This window comes from Anomaloglossus baeobatrachus, chromosome 6 (genome assembly GCF_048569485.1).
Source record: "Anomaloglossus baeobatrachus isolate aAnoBae1 chromosome 6, aAnoBae1.hap1, whole genome shotgun sequence".
Lineage (NCBI taxonomy): Eukaryota > Metazoa > Chordata > Amphibia > Anura > Aromobatidae > Anomaloglossus > Anomaloglossus baeobatrachus.
In genome coordinates, this window is record NC_134358.1 from 219,079,075 (window position 1) to 219,106,637 (window position 27,563).

Genomic DNA, 27,563 nt, shown 5'->3' on the forward strand with positions numbered 1-27,563 from the left:
CAGAAGCGGGAATACTGGCCCTGTGTTTACCTCACTACGAATCTTAGCATGACGGGTACCAGACCTAACCCTGCTTACCGCTTCCAGTAAAAAATTCAGCCCTGTTACAGACACTACAGGGCTGTATTGGCGCTATGGCCGATATATGACTGCAGTGCTCTGCTGATGTCACAAAGCATAAATGATGCATGAGCAGCCATGTGCGTCATCCAGGGTCTTTTAAAGACTAAGTCCTGCCCCAAGCCAAGCACCAGTTGGCAATGGCGCCGGCAGCGGCCACTCAGGGGCCGCCGTGTCACTGCTGATCTCATCGACGGCCAATCAGCGGCCGCCGCGTCATAGGGGATGTCAGCAACGGCCAATCAGGAGCTGCCGTGTCACTGGTGATGTCACGTGCATGCACAGTAGCAGGAATCCCACACTTAGAGCCAGTAAAAGCAGCGGGAACCCACGCATGCGCAATAGGGCAAAACAGGGACTTACCCTCATAATGAACAAAATCCCTGGACACCTGACACCTACCAGCCAAGCGCCTGGAGTGGCTGACAGGTGGCTGTGGAGAGTCAGCTGCCACTACAGCAGGGGATGAGGCCAGGGTAGGAGCAGTTCAAGGCTCTGATGAACCCCGAATCATAACACACTGTCCAATAGTTTTGCACTAGAGTGAGAGCAATTCTATTGTTTTATCGGATTGCACTCATCCTTGCAAAACGCAAGTGGAACTGTAACCTAATACTCAATCTTTTCTCCAATTTTGCAACCTCATCTCTTCAGAGTTGCCTCTATGAAGTTCTCTGCCATTCTTGATCATGTGTTATTCTCTGTCACACACACAAGCTTGAGAATTACCTAAATTCTTCTTTCTGCAGAGCTCTTTTTTTCCTGAAGTCATCTCTATTACAGAATCATTTTTATTATCACCTAAGCTAATTCACATTATAACATTGCTCTTTTAATTGCCCTTAATTCACTGCTAATCCAAAGGGAATTGAGGCACCTAATGTGTGGATTACTAAACCATGGGGATAAGTAGATAATCTGAAAACTGCTCACCTGATTCAGTTGTGCATTGCAAACACAACACAGCGGAAAGTGAGGATATATCTCCGGCAACTGACTACAGCTCTGACTGCTATTTCCAGGATTCATACAGTACATTCCAAGAATGAGAAAACTCTCTTTAACCCCTCATCCACCCAAAAAATGATAGCTGGCGGGTGCTGCCAGTAGAATCATGATGTTCAATGGTATGCAGAGAAGTTTATTTAAGACCACTCATTTGGGAGTTGCTGTTCATAAGGCAGTCCCTCCTGCTGATGGGTCACATCTTATTTTATAAAAGATAGATGATCTCTGTTTCATTTGCCTGGTGCTAATGCATAAACTGCAAACATTGGTCAATGCATTACATAAAAACAATTGGGGTTTGGAATTTACATTTGCTTATTCAGAAAAGAAAATTTAATTTTTAGACTTAAATATCTTCAGTGATGAAAAAAGGGAATATTTTTACTTGTAATTATTTAAAAAATGTAGATGTAAATAGTTATTTAGATTTCTCCAAAATCTCAAATGGATTAAAAACATACCATACAGTTCATAAAGGTGATGCAGCAGTGGTGGAGAGATTTTGAGTATCATAATGAGTCAGAGGGAATGAAGCCGCAGCTCTACTGGGAGGCGGGGAAGGCGGTAATGAGAGGCAACCTAATTGCGCAAGTACTTAGGCTTAAAAAACAGATAAATGAGAAGTTTGACAGTTTGAGCTCCCAATTGCAGCCTATAAAAGTTTTCTGAGAGAAGCCTCAAATAAACACAGGGAAGAATGGAAGCAGGCAATAAGAAATTTTGAGGTATGGGTGGAAAAATGGGAGCTAATGAGAAAAATCCCAATTGGACATAATTTTACAATGGTTTGGGGATAAGGCAGCAAACTATTAGCTAATGTTGCTAAAGGGAAGAGGCACAGGAATAGCAACTTAAAAATAAAAAAGAAAGATGGCAACGTTGTCACTATGCTGGTAGAGATAGTTGAACTGCAATAATATTACTCAGAGCTTTACAGAGAAAAAGACATGGGGGAGGATGGAGGTATAAGATTTTTGTAGAGGATAAAGATTCCTAAAATAACAGTGGCTCAACTAGACACTTTAAACAGAAATGTTTCAGAGGAGGAGGTCCAGTCAGTCATAAAATCTTTACCTTTGGGCAAATTGACAGGATTGGATGGTATAACGGGGGATTTTTTAAAGCCATGGCTTAACAGATAACCCCCATTTTGACGAGATGGTACTGGTACAATGAATTTCTGCAGAGTAACACACTATTAGAAGGCACAAATTTAGCATATACTAATTTAATACCAAAGAAGGGAAAAACTCTGAAAACCCAGCCTCTTTTAGTCCTATATCACTAATTAACCAGGATATCAAGATAATCTTGCAAATCATAGCAAACCATCTGGCAGAGGTACTGCCAATAATAATAACTCTGGCACAGGTAGGATTCATTAAGGGAAGAAGTGCAGTCACAAATATAAGGCGAACATTGCTGGCAATCGATGTGGTAGGGTAGGAAGTTAATGGGAGGGGTAGACTGGCGTTGATGACTCTGGATGTGGAGAAGTCATTCGATAATGTAAAATGGAGATAGATGGAGCAGGTGTTCGACAAGGTGGGACTAAGGGAACTAGTTTAGAAACTACATAACAATGTTCTACACTAATTCCTTTGCAAGAATACAAATACCGGGACATTTGTCAGATGCCTTCTCACAGCAAAAGGGAACATGCCAAGGGTGCCCATTATCACCATTACTTTTTGACCTAGCATTGGAATCACTGGCATGATATTTGGAGCAGCACGAGTCATTCAAGGGATAGCAGTAGTAAATAAAAGTTTGAAACAGGTGTATTTTGCAGATCACATTATATTGTATATGGGTGAAGTAGACCAAGACTTACCTAAGGTACTGAACATTTTTGGAAGTTCGGGGAGTTCTTGGGGTTCGCGTTGAACAAAACAAAATGAGCAGTTCTTTTCCTTAGGGATAAAGATATGCCAAGTCATGGAGGGAACAATGTGAATGGTATTCCACTAGCTAAAACAATTATAAAATACTTATTAATCAGACTAGGGCGGAGAATAGACTTGGTGTATAACTTGAATTTTCCACTGGTCATAACAAAAATAGTGGCAGAGTTGGACAGGTGGCAGAACTTGCCCCTAAGTCTCTTGGGTAGAATACAATTACTAAGAATGATGAGTTTTTCTAAACTTTTGTATCCCCTGCAAACAATCCCAATGCTGGTAAAGCACACGGATGTTAAAAAAAAAAAATCAACACAGCTATGAGAAAATTTATTGGAAGGGAAGATGCCCCTGCATAAAATTACAAACACTTATGATGGCCAGAGAAGAGGGTGGAACAAATCTGCCAGATGTGAGGGGATATAATCTGGTGTGTATAGCTAGGCATATAACAGACTGGCTAAAAAATACCAGTTAATACTCGGACACAGGACTAGGAAAATCATTTGCCCACCCATGGGACATAATTTCACTACTACATATGCCTCAGGGTCTTCTCCCCTCCTAGATTAAACACACGGTGATATTTAGGGACACAATTGTGGCATGGAAAGAACTCATGAGGAAAGTAAAATTGTCATGGAGAATTTTCTAAATACCTGCCATTATGGGAAAACCCAGCCTTTCCAAATATTGGTGCAATTAGTTTGTTGCAAGAGTGGGGAAGAAAGGGGATCCATAAGGTGGCACACTTACTACAGGATGAAGAGCACAGTTGGTTGAGAAAAGAAGAGGTAATAGAGAAATACACATTGAAAAGCCAACAAACACTGCAGTACGGTCAGGGTAAAGGGTTGATAATGTGACTGCTGGTGCGGGTAGAGGAAGAGGTAAGGAACAATAGCATGGATAACTTCCTCTTGTGATCAATGGATAAACCTACGATCAAAACACTTTACAAAGAGTTTAGGGGGTGCTTGTTCAGAAGGAGCTAGACTTAATTTTCAGTAGTTGGGTAAAGCAGTTTGGGGCCACATGTATGGAGATTGGAGAGAAGTTACTAAGTGGGTGGAGAACCTTCAGGAAAAATGCTTTGAGCGAGGTGGGGAGAGACTCACAGTTTCGTATTATGAATAGAGCAATTATAGCTTATAATATACCAGTCTCGATGGCTATGAGGGATCAGAAAATCCACTGCCCAAAATGTAAGTTGAGGAACGCAGATCTTTAACATGGGCTCTGGGAATGTGCGTCAGTGAGGAGACAATAGGACAGCGTGAGACGAATGATGAGCATATTATGGAAGAAAGATTTACCCCTAAACCCCTTGCTATTCTTATTTCACTATGTAGAAGAGGAAGAAGAAAGGTGGATAGAGGTAGGAGGGCCCAGTCCGATCTTGTTTCACTCGGTATGTATCATGATTAAAACGAGTATATTGAGACATTGGTTAAATGACTTGCTTAACGAAGTAGGCGAGATTGTAACTCAACTCAAGGCAATACTTAACCTGGATTGGCTAGATGCTGAACAAAATAAAGATAAGGGAATAAAGCCGTTCATAATGAAATGGAAAGCATTTCTGTTGAGCTACCATACAGACCTGGAAATAGTCAATTACATGAGAACATTCACACTAACAGAGTGGTATCTGTTAGAGGATATAAGCTTGGGAAACTGAAAGTGCCAGTGGGTAACTAAAAGACAGCGAACCCGATGTATTGAGAATGGAGTGGTAGTCTTAGAGATAGTGTCCATGGAGCATATTATCTGCATCACTGTGATATAGGAACAAAAATGGATGCGCGGGTGGTGGAGATGGGGTAGTTTTTAGATATTATATTGTATGCACTATTATTATTGAGTTAAGAGGTTTGGAACTGTAACGATATATGCACTCAAATTGTTTTTTTTTTGTTATGAGCTCGATTTGAAACCTCAAAATGTATTAAAATAAAATGAATAAAAATTATTGGAAAAAAAAATACACCATGCAAACAATATTGGCCCACTTAAAAAAAACTGCACATGTGATTGCGATTTTAACAATGAGTCCTGCATACTACAAAGGAGATTCCAGTAGACGGGATTGCCAAAAATATTTCATAGGATTCATATAATTAGATTGCCTTAACAAAGAAAAAAAACAACTTAATTAATCAATTAATGTGAACACATACACATACAAATATAGCTTTATTACTACTTTAATTTACAGAGAGTGAATTTCGGGTTCACCAAATCTGCACTGACTGAAAAAAAAAGTTTGGTTTGGGGAGATAATTTTTGATAACTATCCATGGTAAAACAGACAGCTGAATGCTGGTTTTATTAGGGTGGAAAGTGCCATGGTTATTGGCCCCTCCCAGCCTTAAAATATTAGCCTGCACCCACCTCAGAATTGGCATATCATATTAGATGTGCCAATACTGGTGCTTTGCCCTGCTTATCCTAATTTCCCTAGTGTGGTAGTAATAGGGGTAATATATGGGGTTGATGACAGCTGTAATTTGTTAAAAACTCATTGACATCATTGCTTCTCACAGCTAGGTCCCCCGCTACTGTTAGTGTGTACTGGAGTCTGCAGTGACTGGTCACATGTCCCATCACTGCATCCTCTGGATGTCGCAGAACTGGGATCATCGTAGGACATTGTATTGATTACGTCAGACCTGCAGGGTTGTTTTGGGGGTTAATAAAGTGGTGAAAAAAGGAGTGTATATATTTTATTTCAAATAAAGGATTTTTTGGCGTTCATGCTTATTTCTTTTTACTTACAGGTTAATAATGGAGACATAGACACAGAGGTGGGATTCAAATTTTTAACAACAAATTCTCTTTAAACCCCGCCCATTTGAAAACCATATGTTACGGGGGGACTGGGGGATTAGGATAAGGTGGTATCTATCCCAATTGCCAGTCAGGGTCCACCATGCTCCAGATGACAAAGGAGCTGTTGGCAACCAGAAGGTTAGGAGGAGACTACAGAGCTGGGTGGCTCTGAAATAACACAGGAGACCTGGGAACCGGTCACGTGTGTAGGGACATGTCAGACCGGACGACAACCCAGCTAGCGTTTTGCTGTACCTGTGGCACTACTCCGACCACGTGTGCAGAGAACACATCATGCCGGGTGGTGACCAGGTAGCATTGATCAGAAGACCGCCGCGAAAGCGCCCTGTCAGCCACGTGTGTACGACACATCAGACTGAGCAGTCCCCCGATTAGCGTTTCTGGACACCGGGGCTCTCAACTGGCCACGTGTGTACAGGACACATCAGGCCAAGTGGTCACACTGGTAGCGTTAACTGGGAAGCCGTTATGAAGAGAACAGATGGCGCAGCAGCCGCAGCCCAGTTGACTCCACTGGGCTGCACTAGCAGGACTGGATGGTAGGAAGTAGAAGCCCGGCGCCTGACCCTACCATGCTTGGCGTGACAAGCACTGAACGCCTAATCTTGCCTACCACTTCTAATATAGTGGTTATGGCCGCAAAGAGACTCAGTGCATGGAGATGTGCACAAAGCAATGGCATAAGTGAATACTGCGCCCCTCCATGTTGTCTCCAGCACCTTTTATAACCTAGGTCCGCCCCAAACCGAGGTTGGACCATAATGGCACCTCCAGGGGCAAATAGCGGAGTGCCACGTCATCAGTGACATCCCCAGTGGCCTATCTAGAACCGCCATGTCACTGATGATCTCAATGGCAGCAATGCCCCAAACATCTCACCAGTCAACATCTGACGACCAATGGTAGGGTGCCAGTCCGGAGTGGCCACATCATCAGGATATCTGATGCCTGCCGGACTATCAGGGCCTGCCACCTCACGGGCATGCTCAGTGAGGTCCTTACCGGACCTAGCCACTGATGCACTAAATGCCTGAGCATGCTCAGTAGCCTGAACAATAGTCTCAGAAATCAGACTATCTGCCTGAGCATGCTCAGTAGGCACAACACAGGACTTAGACACGGCATGATGTCCAAATACCTGTGCAAAGAGGCTTTTCGCACTAAGTGTAGGAGCATGCTCAGTAGCCTAAACCGAGGACTTTGCCTCAGAAATGGCACTATTAGGCTGAGCATGCTCACTAGGCAAAACACTGGACTTAGGCTCTGGCTGGGGTAAATCGACACACGCATGCGCACTAGCCGTCTCTCAACACTTGAGGAAGAAGCAGCCAGCTAAATGACCAGAGGAACGGCCAAAAATGGCGGCCAGTGCCTGGGCGCACCTGGAACCGCATCTGGCTGCTTGCGGCTATGGCGGCACTGATTCATAACACCACACCCATTCTGTAACGACACCCATTTTGTTAGCCACACAAATTTTCACGCACTTTCCTCAACCAAAAAATACAAGTAATTTAAAGTAAAATCTCTTTCCCCTTCTTACCCTCCTATACCTTCACTCTCTTGTCTAGTACCAGTGGTTCCAGTCACTGTCAGTCATATTGTATTAAACGGTTTTTCTACAATTTTTAAAAATTATTTCTAAAGGAGCCCTGCTAAAATTGGAATGGACGACCTTCCCCATACAGATCTCATCCCATGTGGCTGCTTTTCCAGTGCAGATCTCACCCAATGTGGTCTCTTTCCCCTTCAGATCCCATCATGGCCTCTTTCCTCAGCAGATCTCATCCCATCTTGACTTCTTTCCCCTGCAGATCCCATCTTGGCTTCTTTCCCCTGCAGATCCCATCATGGCCTCTTTCCCCAGTAGATCTCACTCCATGGGCTCCATTTCCCCTGCAGATCCTGTCCCATATGGCTCCTTTTCCCATATAGTTCTCATCTTATGCGGCCTCCTCTGCCTATATAGTTCCCATCTTATGCAGCCTCCTCTTCCCATATAGTTCCCATGTTATGCAGCCTCCTCTCCTCATATAGTTCCCATCTATGTGGCCTCCTCTCTTCATCTAGTTCCCATCTTATGCAGCCTCCTCTCCCCATATAGTTCCCATCTTATGCAGCCTCCTTTCCCCATATAGTTACCATCTTATGCAGCCTCCTCTCCCCATTTAGTTCCTATCTTATACAGCCTCCTCCCCCAATATAGTTCCCATCTATGCTGCCTCCTCTCCTCATCTAGTTCCCATCTTATGCGGCCTCCTCTCCCCATATAGTTCCCATCTTTATGCAGCTCCTCTCCCTGCTCCCTGCATTTTCGGCTCTATGAGCGCTTACCTGCTCCAAGCATCAGTGGCTTCGCCTCTGTCTTCTGTCCTACGCGGCACTCTGCAGTCACACTGACACTGACAGGCAGCAGCAGGAGGAGCAACCTCACCACACTTCTGTAACCCCTCTGTAGCGTCAGCGCGTCGCTGCACACCAGGTCAGGGAGCAGACAGGCTCCACTGAACCCCGAAGTGCGGCGCGTATGGAGGTACAGGGATTCATTTGTGTTAGTGTCTTATGTTTTGGGGATGTTTCTCTGCTAAGACACTAACACAAGTGAATACAGGGAACCAGATCACCAGAGCAATTTCTTGCCGGTTCGGTGAACCGGCTGCTATCTTAACAACACAGCATGAGGGAAATCAGGATGAGCCAGGTAATGAGCCAGAATTGCTGTATCTAATGAATTCACCACTTCTGGAATGGCTGTGTGCTGGTATTGTCAGGCTAGAAGGGGCCAATAACCATGACTCTTCCTACCCTGATAATACTTGCCCCAAGCGGTCAATTTTAAAATTGGCTGGTTATCAAATATGGGGAGGAACCCAAGCCACTTTTTTTAATCCCCTTTATTTTTAATAATCAGCTATGGTAAAGCTGACTGCTGGGGGTTGCAGCCTGTAGCCTGTGCTTTAATTGTGTTGGATATCAAAAATAGGGCAGGAGCCTAATTTTTTTTTTACAATGGTGTGCAGGTCAAATCACAGCCATGACAATACCAATTCCTATTCACAGGAAGTGACCCCGCACTGTCATGACAACCAATGGGTTGTCATGACAGTGCGGGGTTACTTCCTGTGAATGCAGCAGAGTGCTGGCACTCACAGGAGAACAGCAATAGGTTAGTATAAGCATAAACTCCCCTAAAGGGATTAGGAAAATTAATAAAAAATCGAAAAAAAGCTTTAAAAATATGAAAAACTAAAAAAAAGGTTCAAATCATCTCCCTTTTGCCCTATTGAAAATAAAGCAATAATAATAAAAAAACACACAGATTTGGTATCGCTGAGTTGAGAAATGACCAATCTCTGAAAATAAAAAATCAATTAATCTGATCAGTAAAGGGCGTAGCAAGAAAAAAAAAATCATGATCCCATAGCTGCCTCACATATCTTTTTAAAATGTGGATGTAAAAATTATAGTTATGTTTTTTCAGCTATGTTATATTAGCCCAAAATTTTTAATTTTGACAATAGTTAATAGGAAAAAATGAACCACATAATTTGTTACACTATGTCTCCTGAACACAGTGATACCCAATACGTGTTTTAAAAACTAAAATTTGGGCACAAGGCAGGGCTCGGAAAGTGAACAGCGCTATTTGAAATTTGGAGAACTTGTTGCATTTGTAGAGCCCCTGAGAGGCCAAAAATGCTGAAACACCCACAGGTGACCCTATTTGGCAAATTAAATTCTATAATGAATTCATCTATTGGTGTGGTGAGGATTTTTTTAACCCACAAATTACACAAAATTGTATTAGATTGGGCCTTGAAAACAACAAACATTGTTTTTCCACTAAAATTTTACTTTAGCCTCAAAATTTTAATTCGCACAGAGGGTAACAGGAGAAAAGTGGACAGGACAATTTGTTATACAATTTAAACCTAAAGTGGTAGTACCTCATATAGTGTTGTACACTACTTTTTGAGCCAGGATTAGATGGGAAGAAGAGTGTGTTGGTATTTAAAATACAGATTCTGTTTCAATAGATTGTGGCCTCCATTAGCCGAGCTTCTGAGGTGCCAGATCAGCAGTAACCACACAAGTGTCCTCCTCATATTGGAAACGTCACTGCGTAAGAAATTCACGTAGGGGTGTAGTGAGTATTTTGAACCCACAAGTGCCTCACAGAATTTTGTAACATTGGAAAGTGGAAATTTAACATGGTAGTAAAAATAAAAACTTTTATAAGCTGGAAATTTGACAGTTATGCAAAGGTTAAAAGGGTAAAATGGACCTCAACATTTATTGTGTAATTTTTCCCAAACCTGGTGATGCCCTACAGTGAAGTAAATAATTTTTTGATCCCTTGCTGATTTTGTAAATTTGCCCACTGACAAGGACATGAACAGTCTCTAATTTTAAGGGTAGGTTAATTTTAACAATGAGAGATAGAATATGCAAAATATAATCCAGAAAATTACATTGCATAAATTATATAAATTTGTTTGCATTTTGTGGAGAAAAATAAGTATTTGATCCCATACCAACCATTAATAGTTCTGGCTCCTACAGACCACTTGGACACTCCTAATCAACTCCTTGCCTGCATTAAAGACAGCGGTCTTAAATTGTCACCTGTATAACAGACTTCTGTACACAGACTCAATGAATCAGTCAGACTCTAACCTCTACAACATGGGCAAGATCAAAGAGCTTTCTATGGATGTCAGGTACAAGATCATAGACCTGCACAAGGCTGAAATGGGCTACAAAACCATAAGTAAGACGCTGGGTGAAAAGGAGACAACTGTTTGTGCAATACTAAAAACAGAGAAGAAGAAATGCAAAATGAGTGTCACTCAACATTGATCTGGGGCACCATGCAAAATCTCACCTCATATCCCAGATCATAAGGAAGGTGAGAGATCAGCCTATAACTACATGGGGGAACTTATTAATGATCTCAAGGCAGCTGGTACCACTGTCACCAAGAAAACCATTGGTAACACATTATGCCATAATGGCTTAAAATCCTGCAGTGCCTGCAAAGTCCCGCTGTTCAAAATGCCACATGTGCAGGCCCATCTTAAGTTTGCCAATGAACACCTGGATGATTATGAGAGTGTTTGGGAGCAGGTGCTGTGGTCAAGTGAGACAAAATTTGAGCTCTTTGTCCTTAACTCAAGTCACCATGTTTAGAGGAAAAGAAATGCTGCCTATTACCCAAAGAACATCGTCCCCACGGTCAAGCATGGAGTTGGAAACATTATGTTTTGGGGATGTTTCTCTGCTAAGGACACAGGACTATTTCAATGGGACAATGGATAGAGCCATGTACCGTAAAATCCTGAGTGACAACCACCTTCCCATTAAAAATGGGTCATGGCTGGGTCTTCCAGCATGACAATGACCCAAAACATACAGCCAAGGCAACAAAAGAATGGCTCAAAAAGAAGCACATTAAGGTCATGGAGTGGCCTAGCCAGTCTCGAGACCTTAATCCCATAGAAAACTTAGGGAGGGAGCAGAAGCTCGGAGTTGTCAAGTGACAGCCTCAAAATCTTAATGATTAAAGGCCGCTTTACACGCAGCGACATCGCTAAAGCGATGTCTTTGAGGTCACGGAATTCGTGACGCACATGCAGCCGCGTTAGCGATGTCGTTTCGTGTGACACCTGCAGTACAGACTTAAAGTTTGGACACACCTTCTCATTCAAAGAGTTTTCTTTATTTTCAGGACTCTGAAAATTGTAGATTCACATTGAAGGCATCAAAACTATGAATTAAAACATGTGGAATGAAATACTTAAAAAAGTGTGAAACAACTGAAAATATGTCTTATATTCTAGGTTCTTCAAAGTAGCAATATTTTGCTTTCATTACTACTTTGCACACTCTTGGCATTCTCTTGATGAGCTTCAAGAGGTAGTCACCGGATTTATGCAATGTGATTTTATGGATTTTATTTTGGATATTTTATCTCTCACTTTTAAAATTTACCTACCCTTAAAATTATAGACTGTTCATATCTTTGTCAGTGGGCAAACTTACAAAATCAACAAGGGATCAAATAGTTATTGCCTTCACTGTATGTCTCATCAGAGACTACTGTTTGGCCACACAGTAGAGCTGAGCAGGAAGGAGCGATATTTGGCTTTTAGAGCACAGATTTTTTACTAGAATAGTTTACAGGCGACATTTTGCAGAGCCCATAAGGTGCCAGAACAGCAAAAAAACAAAACTAAAGTAACTCTATTGTAGAAATTACATCTCTCAAATAATTTATCTATTGCTGGTTGACAATTTTTCAGCATCCAAGCTATGCTCTATTTCCGGAGAATTACAACTATGCCAGTTTAGAGCACATACATTGTGCCCACATATATTGTAACGCCCTTATATATTGTGCCGAGCTTGTGCTTCTGGAGACACAAACCCAGTAAATTGTTAAGTCTGCTCTCCCCACTACAATAATGCCACACACGTGGTCACTTACTGGGTTTAGACACAGCGGGGCTCAGAAGAAGGGGAGAATTTGGATTTGGGAGCACTGAAGAAAAAGAGGACCTTTGAGGAGAAGGGATTTGCCAAGCTGGTTCCTTAGGGAGAGGACTACCTGTGTGCTTATGTGCAGTGGCCATAGCATAACATATTGACCTCTGTAGCCTGTGGAAACAGGCACTCCCGTTTCTGCCATTATTATTTTTGTAAAGATTATCATCAGAAATGTCATCCTATTCAATGCTTTGTAATGGTGTTGGGTTAATTCCGCTGCCAAGTCAGTAAACAAGTCCTCAGGTAATACCAAATCAATGGCAAATTTCTGCAACATGTGAATGTGCTATAGTTTTTCTTCCCTTTAATATAGCCAAATTGAATTATAATAACTATGCTATAGCCTGATGTGAAGAAAATTAGCAATATACAGGACTAGATCCACAGTGGTAATATAACATAAGTAGCTGGACCAAAAGCTTGTGCCAATACCATAAGCCAATAGAGTAATCAAACATAAAACATAGCTTTTAATATTCCAAATATAAAAATGAACTATAGTTCATAGCATGAGTTAAAACCAAGGTTCGCGATCGTACCAGTAATGGGACGATTAACCAGATCCTGAATATAGGGGTATTCGGATCATAGATAAACGGACTGCCTCAGCTGGTTTTTAATTTTTAGTAGGTAAATGCCAAAAAAACACTTAATTCAGCTGTAGTAAATACACAAGGGGTTCATCAAAACCCTGGACAAAAGAGCCTGTCTTGACGTGTATTATAGGCAGATTTTGTTACATTGAGGAATTAGACTGAAAATATTCCTCTCAAATAAGGAATGGTCTTACCAAATCCCAAGATGACAGGCAGGCATTAATTGCAAGTTACCGGCTCCAAATACAGGGGGGCTGTTTCCCAGCACATCAAATCCCATTAGCCAGATAACCTCAGTCAGGCAATTTCAGTGGTTCCCACTCCCAACGTTTCAAACTGGATCATCAGGGGAGTCCAAGTGGGATATCAGCTGTGGACGTCATTAAGTCTCGCTTTAACAAGACCCTCCACAGGTGCCCGATTCACTACAATGGCAATAAATACATATCAAAAGAATGCCCTGGGAACTGCCATATAGGCTACGTTTATCATGCCCCATGGTTACATTAACTCACCGCATCCAGGCGTATGTCAGACCTGATTCAAGCTTGCCGCGCTTAGCATTTGGAGTACGCTCCAAATATAGCACAGCGCATGCGCGGATTGGTTGGAATGATGACGCGCACCTCCCAGAATGCCTCCGGACCGGAAGTACGCATCATTCAAGGCGGCGTCGCTTGGAAAGCGTCATCCTCCTCACCCGATGACCTCATATCCGGGCGAGTGGAACGCAAACAGCCCCATTGAAAGGGTGCATGTGTTGGCGCTGCCTAGCAACCTCGGTTCGCAGAACCGAAGCTGTATTTCTGATTAAACGGCATTGGGCACGAGTCCACATAAAGAATGCCGGTGTATAATAGCAACATCACAGGTCAGGTTTATACTCATAGTGAATTAAAATAGAAAATAGACCGCACTAGGCCAGTACAGCCCAAACAGTGTAAACAGGAGAAAAAAAAAAAAAAAAAACTTAGATAAAGATTAAAAAACAGAGGGCTTTTTCGGATAGGCTCAGGCCCAATCCAAAACATTGTCGGGAAAAACACAACAGGGTCAATTGATAACCCGATGGGACCCACAGAGAGAGGGCTAAGACTAAACAGAGACGATCAGGGGACTCTGAGGGTACTTGAATGTATATTATTTATTTGTTGTTTTTTGTGTGTGATATATAGTGGGGCAGGATCAACTATATGTGTTTTTCTTATAGTCTTCTAGGGAGGGTAAACTAAACTAAGGTGCACACTAATCACTGACCCTGGATGTAAATGCACCCTACCTAACATGTGGGGGTCGGCACCCTATTAAAACCCACGCCCGTGGTGCCCCCACTCGGGCGTCGACTCTCCCTCCTAAAAAGGCCCCTATTTCTAAGGTGCTCCTAGAAAAGGGGAAAAGGAGAGGGATTCATTTAGACCAGCTGGTACCATAGTACCCAGAGTGTATATCCAGAAGCATTCCTTCTGGAGGATGATCCTGTCCCAATTTCCACCACGTAGGGGGGGATGGATCAAATCAATACCCATTACTCTGAAACTTCCCAAATCGCCATTATGGGAAGCATTAAAATGTCTTGCCACTGGTGTGTCGTTTTTATTCAGAATGTCATTTTTGTGTTCCCCCACTCTGCGCCTCAGCTCCCTGATGGTCTTTCCCACATACAGCTTACCGCAACCACAGCTCACCTTATACACCACCCCCTTTGATTTGCAAGTTATAAGCGACCTCAAGGAGTATGATTTACTGCCTGTTGAATTTTTGAGATCCTTTCCTTCTTCCATATACTTGCAGTTAATGCAATCATAACACTTAAAACAGCCTTTTACATCACTTCTTTTAGCTGTTTTCTCCTGGAAATGACTGTGAACCAATCTGTCACTCAAAGATCTCGCCTTTCTATAGGTGACAGATGGGTAATCCAAGAGATATTTGTCGATCGCAGGGTCCATGTGTAATATGGGCCAGTGTTTTGATAATATTTTCCTTAAATCCACTGAACCGTTGTTAAACGTTGTAATGAACCTTAAGGTGTCCGTGGTGGTGGCATTCTGGTTGTTAGGATGTAGTAAGGAGCTCCGATCCAAGCCGCATGTGGACTTGTAGGCCGTCTTAATAACCTGCTCAGGGTAGCCCCTCTCTCTCAGGCGTCCCATCAGGTCATCTGATTGTGCCTTAAAGGCCGCATTGTCTGAACAGTTTCTCCGCATTCTTGTAAACTGTCCCTTAGGGATCCCCCTTTTAAGGGAAACAGGGTGAGCACTCTCCCACTTGAGCAGGGAGTTTGAGGAGGTGGCCTTTCTATAAGTAGTTGTACTGAGGCGACCCTCTGGTCCTCTCTCGACTAAAACATCGAGGAACGCCAGCTTGTCTCCACCTACTTCACAGGTGAAGCGTAGGCCAATGTTGTTATTATTCAATTTGGCCATAAAGATGTGAAACTCCGCCTCCGAGCCCTTCCAGACAAGGAAGACGTCGTCAATGTACCTAGTCCACAAGACGACGTCCTCCGTGTCCAACAGGCCGCCAAAAACCATCTTCTCCTCCCACCAGCCCAGGAGGAGGTTGGCATACGATGGGGCACAACACGTCCCCATCGCAGTCCCCCTGAGCTGATGGAAGAACCTCCCATCGAAGGTGAAGACGTTTCTGGTCAAACAAAAAGTAAGGGCCTTAATGACAAAGTCATTGTGCTGCATATATTGGTTCCCTCTAGTACTCAAAAAATACCTCACCGCCTCCACTCCCGCCTCATGGGGGATAGATGAATATAGAGCCTCCACGTCGATACTGCACAGGAGCATGCCTTCCTCTAGATAGATATCGTCAATTCTGCGTAGAAAGTCAGTTGTGTCTCTTAAGTACGAATTAAGGGACGCCACAAACGGTCTTAAAATCCTATCAACATAGACGCTCAATTTTTCTGTTATACTCCCAATACCCGACACAATAGGGCGACCCTTCAACGGGTTGCATCCTTTGTGTATTTTTGGCAAGATGTAAAATGTTGCCATTACTGGAAAAGTAGGTAATAGGTAGTCAAACTCGTTTTTGTTAATAAGATTCAAGCCAAGAGCTTCGTCCAACATATTCCTTAGTTCATTTTTGAATATCGGAATTGGACTCGAATCAAGTCTGGTATAACATGCCTCGTCATTGAGGATCTCAAGACAGATGTTCTTGTAATCTTGGGAGTCCAGTATCACCACGTTACCCCCCTTGTCAGAGGGCTTGATGGTGATACTGGAGTCCCTTTCCAAGGTTTGCAGACTTAGCATCTCCGTTTTTGACAGATTATATTGACCCCTATGTGTTTTTATGCTGTTTTTTATATCTTCTGTCCCCAAATTGACGAAGACATCTATTGCATCTGTCTCTGCACAGGTAGGCGGTGTTTTCATGCTTCTATTTTTAAGGTCCGTGAATGGCCCTTCACCCAAGTCGTTGGGGTTAGTATCACTCAGATGAAAGAGTAATCTGACGTCTTCTAGGAGGTCTCCTGGGATTCCTAGTTCGGCTGATGATTTCTCATTTTGTCTATCAAAATATTTTTTCCACTTAAGGCGTCTAGCAAATAAGTTAAGATCCTTAATTGCTGTAAACTCATTGAAATCAGTGGTAGGGACAAAGGACAAGCCCTTGTTCAAAACCAATAGCTCAGTATTATTGAGGGGTCTAGCAGACAAATTGATCACCTGAGGAGCTCCCCCCATTATTACATGGGGTTTGGCAGCCCCTTGCTTCTCAGGTGATACTGATTGTCTAAAAAACCCCCCCGGCCCTGATTGTAATTAGCTCCCCTGTAGCTTCCTCGCCCTCTTCCCCTCTGTTTTTTGTATTGTTGTGGAGGTTTGTACCTAATATCAGTGTCAGACAGTTCTGCGTCTGTGGATGAAAAGTCAGTCTCACTTTGCCTCGTAGTTCGATTATTAGAGGGGACATAAACTCTGTTATCTTTAAAATCTTGGAGGTCCCTGATGTAGAATTTGTGTTTTCTCTCTTTTAATCTGTATTGGAATTTCTCAATAACACCTTGCAATACAAGTTCTTTGTTTGCAAACTCGCCTTCACTGGAGAATTTGCGTGTTATATCAATATGCTCTTTTAAAGAGTCTTCAAGAGTCAACAAATTTTTCCTCTCCTCATCCAAAAGAAGCTTCATAAGCCGAAGGGAGCTGTCAGTAGCTTCCTTCTCCCATCTGCTTATGAACTCCGGATTTTTTTGACGGTAACCTGGTTGGAGGGTTATCCTCAGGTGTCTGGGGACTATTCTGTCTTTTAGGTAGCTTTCTAGTGATTGGACCTCCCACCAGGATATTATCCGCTCCTTATATACCCTGGTGAGGTCCTTGAAAGCACCACTCAAAGTTGGTGTGTACCTCTTCAACACAAGATTTTTCTCAGAAAACACATCTTTGGCCTCGGAGGCCCATTGCCTAGTGTCAATATCTGTCGATAAAAAACCTGCCATATGACAGCCAAAAATTGATAGAAAATTAGCAATATACAGGACTAGATCCACAGTGGTAATATAACATAAGTAGCTGGACCAAAAGCTTGTGCCAATACCATAAGCCAATAGAGTAATCAAACATAAAACATAGCTTTTAATATTCCAAATATAAAAATGAACTATAGTTCATAGCATGAGTTAAAACCAAGGTTCGCGATCGTACCAGTAATGGGACGATTAACCAGATCCTGAATATAGGGGTATTCGGATCATAGATAAACGGACTGCCTCAGCTGGTTTTTAATTTTTAGTAGGTAAATGCCAAAAAAACACTTAATTCAGCTGTAGTAAATACACAAGGGGTTCATCAAAACCCTGGACAAAAGAGCCTGTCTTGACGTGTATTATAGGCAGATTTTGTTACATTGAGGAATTAGACTGAAAATATTCCTCTCAAATAAGGAATGGTCTTACCAAATCCCAAGATGACAGGCAGGCATTAATTGCAAGTTACCGGCTCCAAATACAGGGGGGCTGTTTCCCAGCACATCAAATCCCATTAGCCAGATAACCTCAGTCAGGCAATTTCAGTGGTTCCCACTCCCAACGTTTCAAACTGGATCATTAGGGGAGTCCAAGTGGGATATCAGCTGTGGACGTCATTAAGTCTCGCTTTAACAAGACCCTCCACAGGTGCCCGATTCACTACAATGGCAATAAATACATATCAAAAGAATGCCCTGGGAACTGCCATATAGGCTACGTTTATCATGCCCCATGGTTACATTAACTCACCGCATCCAGGCGTATGTCAGACCTGATTCAAGCTTGCCGCGCTTAGCATTTGGAGTACGCTCCAAATATAGCACAGCGCATGCGCGGATTGGTTGGAATGATGACGCGCACCTCCCAGAATGCCTCCGGACCGGAAGTACGCATCATTCAAGGCGGCGTCGCTTGGAAAGCGTCATCCTCCTCACCCGATGACCTCATATCCGGGCGAGTGGAACGCAAACAGCCCCATTGAAAGGGTGCATGTGTTGGCGCTGCCTAGCAACCTCGGTTCGCAGAACCGAAGCTGTATTTCTGATTAAACGGCATTGGGCACGAGTCCACATAAAGAATGCCGGTGTATAATAGCAACATCACAGGTCAGGTTTATACTCATAGTGAATTAAAATAGAAAATAGACCGCACTAGGCCAGTACAGCCCAAACAGTGTAAACAGGAGAAAAAAAAAAAAAAAAAAAAAACTTAGATAAAGATTAAAAAACAGAGGACTTTTTCGGATAGGCTCAGGCCCAATCCAAAACATTGTCGGGAAAAACACAACAGGGTCAATTGATAACCCGATGGGACCCACAGAGAGAGGGCTAAGACTAAACAGAGACGATCAGGGGACTCTGAGGGTACTTGAATGTATATTATTTATTTGTTGTTTTTTGTGTGTGATATATAGTGGGGCAGGATCAACTATATGTGTTTTTCTTATAGTCTTCTAGGGAGGGTAAACTAAACTAAGGTGCACACTAATCACTGACCCTGGATGTAAATGCACCCTACCTAACATGTGGGGGTCGGCACCCTATTAAAACCCACGCCCGTGGTGCCCCCACTCGGGCGTCGACTCTCCCTCCTAAAAAGGCCCCTATTTCTAAGGTGCTCCTAGAAAAGGGGAAAAAAAAAAAAAATTAAGGCCCTTACTTTTTGTTTGACCAGAAACGTCTTCACCTTCGATGGGAGGTTCTTCCATCAGCTCAGGGGGACTGCGATGGGGACGTGTTGTGCCCCATCGTATGCCAACCTCCTCCTGGGCTGGTGGGAGGAGAAGATGGTTTTTGGCGGCCTGTTGGACACGGAGGACGTCGTCTTGTGGACTAGGTACATTGACGACGTCTTCCTTGTCTGGAAGGGCTCGGAGGCGGAGTTTCACATCTTTATGGCCAAATTGAATAATAACAACATTGGCCTACGCTTCACCTGTGAAGTAGGTGGAGACAAGCTGGCGTTCCTCGATGTTTTAGTCGAGAGAGGACCAGAGGGTCGCCTCAGTACAACTACTTATAGAAAGGCCACCTCCTCAAACTCCCTGCTCAAGTGGGAGAGTGCTCACCCTGTTTCCCTTAAAAGGGGGATCCCTAAGGGACAGTTTACAAGAATGCGGAGAAACTGTTCAGACAATGCGGCCTTTAAGGCACAATCAGATGACCTGATGGGACGCCTGAGAGAGAGGGGCTACCCTGAGCAGGTTATTAAGACGGCCTACAAGTCCACATGCGGCTTGGATCGGAGCTCCTTACTACATCCTAACAACCAGAATGCCACCACCACGGACACCTTAAGGTTCATTACAACGTTTAACAACGGTTCAGTGGATTTAAGGAAAATATTATCAAAATACTGGCCCATATTACACATGGACCCTGCGATCGACAAATATCTCTTGGATTACCCATCTGTCACCTATAGAAAGGCGAGATCTTTGAGTGACAGATTGGTTCACAGTCATTTCCAGGAGAAAACAGCTAAAAGAAGTGATGTAAAAGGCTGTTTTAAGTGTTATGATTGCATTAACTGCAAGTATATGGAAGAAGGAAAGGATTTCAAAAATTCAACAGGCAGTAAATCATACTCCTTGAGGTCGCTTATAACTTGCAAATAAAAGGGGGTGGTGTATAAGGTGAGCTGTGGTTGCGGTAAGCTGTATGTGGGAAAGACCATCAGGGAGCTGAGGCGCAGAGTGGGGGAACACAAAAATGACATTCTGAATAAAAACGACACACCAGTGGCAAGACATTTTAATGCTTCCCATAATGGCGATTTGGGAAGTTTCAGAGTAATGGGTATTGATTTGATCCATCCCCCCCTACGTGGTGGAAATTGGGACAGGATCATCCTCCAGAAGGAATGCTTCTGGATATACACTCTGGGTACTATGGTACCAGCTGGTCTAAATGAATCCCTCTCCTTTTCCCCTTTTCTAGGAGCACCTTAGAAATAGGGGCCTTTTTAGGAGGGAGAGTCGACGCCCGAGTGGGGGCACCACGGGCGTGGGTTTTAATAGGGTGCCGACCCCCACATGTTAGGTAGGGTGCATTTACATCCAGGGTCAGTGATTAGTGTGCACCTTAGTTTAGTTTACCCTCCCTAGAAGACTATAAGAAAAACACATATAGTTGATCCTGCCCCACTATATATCACACACAAAAAACAACAAATAAATAATATACATTCAAGTACCCTCAGAGTCCCCTGATCGTCTCTGTTTAGTCTTAGCCCTCTCTCTGTGGGTCCCATCGGGTTATCAATTGACCCTGTTGTGTTTTTCCCGACAATGTTTTGGATTGGGCCTGAGCCTATCCGAAAAAGCCCTCTGTTTTTTAATCTTTATCTAAGTTTTTTTTTTTTTTTTTTTTTTCTCCTGTTTACACTGTTTGGGCTGTACCGGCCTAGTGCGGTCTATTTTCTATTTTAATTCACTATGAGTATAAACCTGACCTGTGATGTTGCTATTATACACCGGCATTCTTTATGTGGACTCGTGCCCAATGCCGTTTAATCAGAAATACAGCTTCGGTTCTGCGAACCGAGGTTGCTAGGCAGCGCCAACACATGCACCCTTTCAATGGGGCTGTTTGCGTTCCACTCGCCCGGATATGAGGTCATCGGGTGAGGAGGATGACGCTTTCCAAGCGACGCCGCCTTGAATGATGCGTACTTCCGGTCCGGAGGCATTCTGGGAGGTGCGCGTCATCATTCCAACCAATCCGCGCATGCGCTGTGCTATATTTGGAGCGTACTCCAAATGCTAAGCGCGGCAAGCTTGAATCAGGTCTGACATACGCCTGGATGCGGTGAGTTAATGTAACCATGGGGCATGATAAACGTAGCCTATATGGCAGTTCCCAGGGCATTCTTTTGATATGTATTTATTGCCATTGTAGTGAATCGGGCACCTGTGGAGGGTCTTGTTAAAGCGAGACTTAATGACGTCCACAGCTGATATCCCACTTGGACTCCCCTGATGATCCAGTTTGAAACGTTGGGAGTGGGAACCACTGAAATTGCCTGACTGAGGTTATCTGGCTAATGGGATTTGATGTGCTGGGAAACAGCCCCCCTGTATTTGGAGCCGGTAACTTGCAATTAATGCCTGCCTGTCATCTTGGGATTTGGTAAGACCATTCCTTATTTGAGAGGAATATTTTCAGTCTAATTCCTCAATGTAACAAAATCTGCCTATAATACACGTCAAGACAGGCTCTTTTGTCCAGGGTTTTGATGAACCCCTTGTGTATTTACTACAGCTGAATTAAGTGTTTTTTTTGGCATTTACCTACTAAAAATTAAAAACCAGCTGAGGCAGTCCGTTTATCTATGATCCGAATACCGCTATATTCAGGATCTGGTTAATCGTCCCATTACTGGTACGATCGCGAACCTTGGTTTTAACTCATGCTATGAACTATAGTTCATTTTTATATTTGGAATATTAAAAGCTATGTTTTATGTTTGATTACTCTATTGGCTTATGGTATTGGCACAAGCTTTTGGTCCAGCTACTTATGTTATAGCCTGATGTGACATAAATTATTTTCAATTTTATTTAGCAATTTAATATATAAATATATAGGTATACATATATACTGTACAGTGCCTACAAGTAGTATTCAACCTCCTGCAGATTTAGCAGGTTTGATAAGATGCAAATAAGTTAGAGCCTGCAAACTTCAAACAAGAGCAGAATTTATTAACAGATGCATAAATCTTACAAACCAACAAGTTATGTTGCTCAGTTAAATTTTAATAAATTTTCAACATAAAAGTGTGGGTCAAATATTGTTCAACCCCTAGGTTTAATATTTTGTGGAATAACCCTTGTTTGCAATTACAGCTAATAATCGTCTTTTATAAGACCTGATCAGGCCGGCACAGGTCTCTGGAGTTATCTTGGCCCACTCCTCCATGCAGATCTTCTCCAAGTTATCTAGGTTCTTTTGGGTGTCTCATGTGGACTTTAATCTTGAGCTCCTTCCACAAGTTTTCAATTGGGTTAAGGTCAGGAGACTGACTAGGCCACTGCAACACCTTGATTTTTTCCCTCTTGAACCAGGCCTTGGTTTTCTTGGCTGTGTAGTTTGGGTCGTTGTCTTGTTGGAAGATGAAATGACGACCCATCTTAAGATCCTTGATGGAGGAGCGGAGGTACTTGGCCAAAATCTCCAGGTAGGCCGTGCTATCCATCTTCCCATGGATGCGGACCAGATGGCCCGGCCCCTTGGCTGAGAAACAGCCCCACAGCATGATGCTGCCACCACCATGCTTGACTGTAGGGATGGTATTCTTGGGGTCGTATACAGTGCCATCCAGTCTCCAAACGTCACATGTGTGGTTGACACCAAAGATCTCGATCTTGGTCTCATCAGACCAGATAACCTTGAACCAGTCTGTCTCAGAGTCCTCCAAGTGATCATGAGCAAACTGTAGATGAGCCTTGACATGACGCTTTGAAAGTAAAGGTACCTTACGGGCGGGTCTGGAACGGAGACCATTGCGGTGGAGTACGTTACTTATGGTATTGACTGAAACCAATGTCCCCACTGCCATGAGATCTTCCCGGAGCTCCTTCCTTGTTGTCCTTGGGTTAGCCTTGACTTTTCAGACAAGCCTGGCCTCGGCACGGGTGGAAACTTTCAAAGGCTGTCCAGGCCGTGGAAGGCTAACAGTAGTTCCATAAGCTTTCCACTTCCGGATGATGCAACCAACAGGGGAGACAGGTAGGCCCAACTCCTTAGAAAGGGTTTTGTACCCTTTGCCAGCCTTGTGACCCTCCACGATCTTATCTCTGATGGCCTTGGAATGCTCCTTTGTCTTTCCCATGTTGACCAAGTATGAGTGCTGTTCACAAGTTTGGGGAGGGTCTTAATTAGTCAGAAAAGGCTGGAAAAAGAGATAATTAATCCAAACATGTGAAGCTCATTGTTCTTTGTGCCTGAAATACTTCTTAATACTTTAGAGGAACCAAACAGAATTCTGGTGGTTTGAGGGGTTGAATAATAAATGACCCTCTGAATAAACTTTTCACAATTTAAAAAAAAAAAAAAAAAAAAAAAGAAATAACATTCTTATTTGCTGCAGTGCATTTAACACTTCCAGGCTGATCTACAGTCCAAATGTCACAATGCCAAGTTAATTCCGAATGTGTAAACCTGCTAAATCTGCAGGGGGTTGAATACTACTTGTAGGCACTATATATATATATATATATATATATATATATATATATATATATATATATATATATATATATATATATATAGTATATGATTGTCCTGATAAAAACGTCTAGATGACTTTGAAATGAGTTGACCAATAAATCATATTCTACCTTAAACCGTTTGGACCTTGTGGCTGCGCAGGAGATTAACTCTTTCTTCATTTCCGTTGTTTGATCTCCACGTGGATTTCTGCAGTGGCCTACAGACGTTTGTGGTAGTTGTGACCTACACAACCAAAAGAGGTGAGCCCGCATAAGTATTTACTTATAATTTTCATTGGATAGTAACTGTATCTCTATCTCTCTCCCTGTCTCTGTCTGTCTGTCTCTGTCTGTGTTTCTGTCTCTGTGTGTGTCTCTGTGTATCTGTCTCTGTGTGTCTGTCTCTGTGTGTCTGTCTCTGTCTGTCTATGTGTGTCTGTCTCTCTCTCTGTGTCTTTACCTGTCTGTCCCTGTGTGTCTGTCTGTCTCTTTCTGTGTCTGTCTCTTTCCCTGTCTGTCTCTGTCTGTCTGTGTATCTGTCTCTATCCATGTGTGTCTTTGTCTCTATCCATGTCATTCTGTCTGTCTGTGTCTATCTCTCTGTCTGTCTGTCTGTGTCTATCTCTCTGTCTGTCTCTGTTTCAGTTTCTGTGTCTGTCTCTCGCTATGTCTCTGTGTCTGTCTCTCTCTATCTTTCTGTGTCTATCTGTCTCTTTCTGTGTCTGTCTGTCTCTCTCTATCTCTGTGTCTGGAGTCAGCCTCTTTCACTGCCTGTCTCATTCCAGGAATGATTCTTTCCCCTTCCGTCTCTTTCCCTGTCTGTCTCTTTCCCCATCTGTCTCTTTCCAGGTCTGTCTTGTTCCCCATCTGTCTCGTTCCCTGTCTGTCTTGTTCCTCATCTGTCTTGTTCCAGGTCTGTCTCTTTCCCCGACTGTCTCTGTCCCCATCTGTCTCTTTCCCCATCTGTCTCTGTCTCTTTCCCTATCTCTTTCCCTGTTTATTTCTTTGTCTCTGTCTCTTTTCAAGTTTTTGTCTCATTCCCTGGTTGTCTCTTTCCCTGTCTTTCTCTTTCCTGTCTCTGTCTTTTTCTTTGTCTCTTTCACACAAACATACACTCAGCTATATATATATATATGTAGACATAGATATGTATCAATATATATATATATATATATATATATATATATATATATTGATATCTATATATCTATAAATATATGCTTGTACAGTATATATACTGTATCTATCTATCTATATATATATATTTATATTTTTTTTAACCCATAAACAACCACAGTATTGGTTGAAATCCAGTGACACAAGGTCTAATATTCCAATAAATTTGTTTATTAAACAATATGTTCCCAATTTTTTAGATACAACAAGGTGTTTCAATGAATGTTAGTATATATATTATATTATAGTATATATATTACATATATATATACTAGCTGTAGTACCCGGGCGTTGCCTGGGATAGTGACTGTCTCTCTGTGTCTCGGTGTGTGTGTGTGTGTATGTCTGTCTCTGTGTGTGTGTGTCTGTCTCTGTGTGTGTCTGTCTCTGTGTGTGTCTGTCTCTGTGTGTGTGTGTGTGTCTGTCTTTGTTTGTGTGAGTCTGTCTGTGTGTGTGTGTGTGTGTGTGTTTGTCTCTATCTATCTCTAGCTGTGTGTCTGACTGTGTCTGTCTGTCTGTCAGTCTCTGTCCCTGCCTGTCTCTTTCCCCGTCTGTTTCTTTCTCTCTGTCTCTGTCTGTCTGTGTGTCTGTCTCTATCAATGTGTGTCTCTGTCTCTATCTATGTCTGTCTGTCTGTGTCTATCTCTCTGTCTGTCTCTATCTCTCACTAGCTCTGTGTCTGTCTGTGTCTGTCTGTCTCTTTTCCTGCCTGTCTCTTTCACCGCCTGTCTCTTTCTCCTCCTGTCTCTTTCCCCATCTGTCTCTTTCCCGTCTGTCTCTGTCTCTTACCCCGTCTCTGTCTCTTTCCCCGTCTCTGTCTCTTTCCCTTTGTCTGTCTCTTTCCCTGTGTCTGTCTCTTTCCCTGTCCATGTCTGTCTGTCTCTGTCTGTCTTTGTCTCTTTGAGTGTCTGTCTCTCTCTATCTCTTTGTCTGTCTGTCTCTTTCCCTATCTCTTTCCCTGTCTGTCTGCCTCTGTCTCTTTGACTGTTTGTCTCTCTCTGTCTGTCTCTGTCTCTTTCCCTTTCTGCCTCTTACTCTGTCTGTGTCTATGTCTGTCTGTCTGATTGTCTCTCTCTATCTGTCTCTTTCCTTGTCTGTCTCTGTCTGCCTCTGTCTCTTTGACTGTTTGTCTCTCTCTCTCTCTCTGTCTCTTTCCCTGTCTGCCTCTTACTCTGTCTGTGCCTATGTCTGTCTGTCTCTCTCTGTTTCTCTACCGACATCTTATCACCTCACACATAAGCTTGTTATACTATGAATGTCTTTCGTTTCTATAGCAACCACTCACAGCTGCTATTAATAACTTAAAACTTGTAGCTCCATTCACTTTAATGGAGGTATGTTTGTTGGAGCGTAACTGTGAAGCACGTAGTTAAATTTTCCCGTTTAAAACATAGTCTATAACGTTCCCTGAGTCACATGAGGCATCTGTGCAAAATGTTGTGATTGTACATGCGACGGTGCGGATTCCTTTAGCTGACACACATACACACATACATACACTCAGCTCTATATATTAGATATACATATCTCTCTCTCTCTCTATATATATATATATATATTATATATATATATATGTATATATATATATATATATATATATATATATATATATTTATATATATATATATATATATATATAGAGATATATATATATATATATATATATATATATATATATATATATATCTGTATATACATACATATGTCATACAAATATGATATATTATAATTATTACAACCTACAGACCAAATTTTAGAGCATTTTGGAACAGAGCAGTATGTTAGGCTTCATTTAAATTGGACAGAAAAATATAAATAAACAATACGGCAATAGGCTATCACCCCAGCAGGATAAAACCATAGACAAACTTGAAATAATGTTGCCAAAAAAATTACAAATAATATTTTTAAATAACTAAATCTTTGCTCACATTTTGACATACCTTATAGAAAGTAAATTCCTCAAGGGGAATATATTTAGAACCACTTTATGTGATTTTAGTAAGGAAGCAACAGATATAGCATAATTTTTAAGATTAATCCAAGCAGCAATAATAAGGTGAATAGAAAAGAATCAGGGCAGCCGGAGCTGTATCTTTGCTACCTGCTGATGGTTGCTAGGCAACGTGGGCCTACTTCTGCCCCAAGGGCCTTTTACTTTACAATTAGATATGTGAAAATGAAACAAAAAAAAACATTCAGACAATTGTAAAAGTGAATGTTTTTTTTTAAAAATACTAAAATGTGTCATGTATTTTTAAATACATATCAATTACTTGAAGTAGATCTTTCTTTTTTTATACAACTAACAATATCTAAAAGTAATCCAAGGTTCAAAATGTGACATTTTGACTCTAAGGGAGGAATTATTTGCAATTTGTTTTGAACAGAAGCTTAGTTCATGTCAGATGTGAACCTCCAGACAATCATTAGTTTAAACTGCCTGCTATGTGTTTAAAAATTTCAGTCAATTTACAGCTGATCTGAATTGCAAATATGATGGTAATAAGCCATTAGGGAACAGCATATCTCTTTTTTACACTTACAACCCTCTGCTGTAGGATTTCCAGCAAAAAAATGGGAATATGTCATTGTCTTTCTAACATAATAGTACAAAAAAATGGAAAAAAAAAGCTTTTTTGTTTGAAAATTTA

General features: G+C 42.2%; 1 long non-coding RNA gene across 1 annotated transcript; it reads right to left on the bottom strand.

The window, feature by feature from the left end:
* Positions 1-2,968: 2,968 nt before the first annotated feature.
* LOC142244231 (uncharacterized) lies at positions 2,969-26,926 on the bottom strand. Its single transcript, XR_012724477.1, has 3 exons — positions 26,853-26,926; positions 23,863-23,977; positions 2,969-3,041 (listed from the first exon to the last, which is right to left on the bottom strand). It is a non-coding gene; the product is annotated as an uncharacterized LOC142244231 (long non-coding RNA).
* Positions 26,927-27,563: the final 637 nt, after the last annotated feature.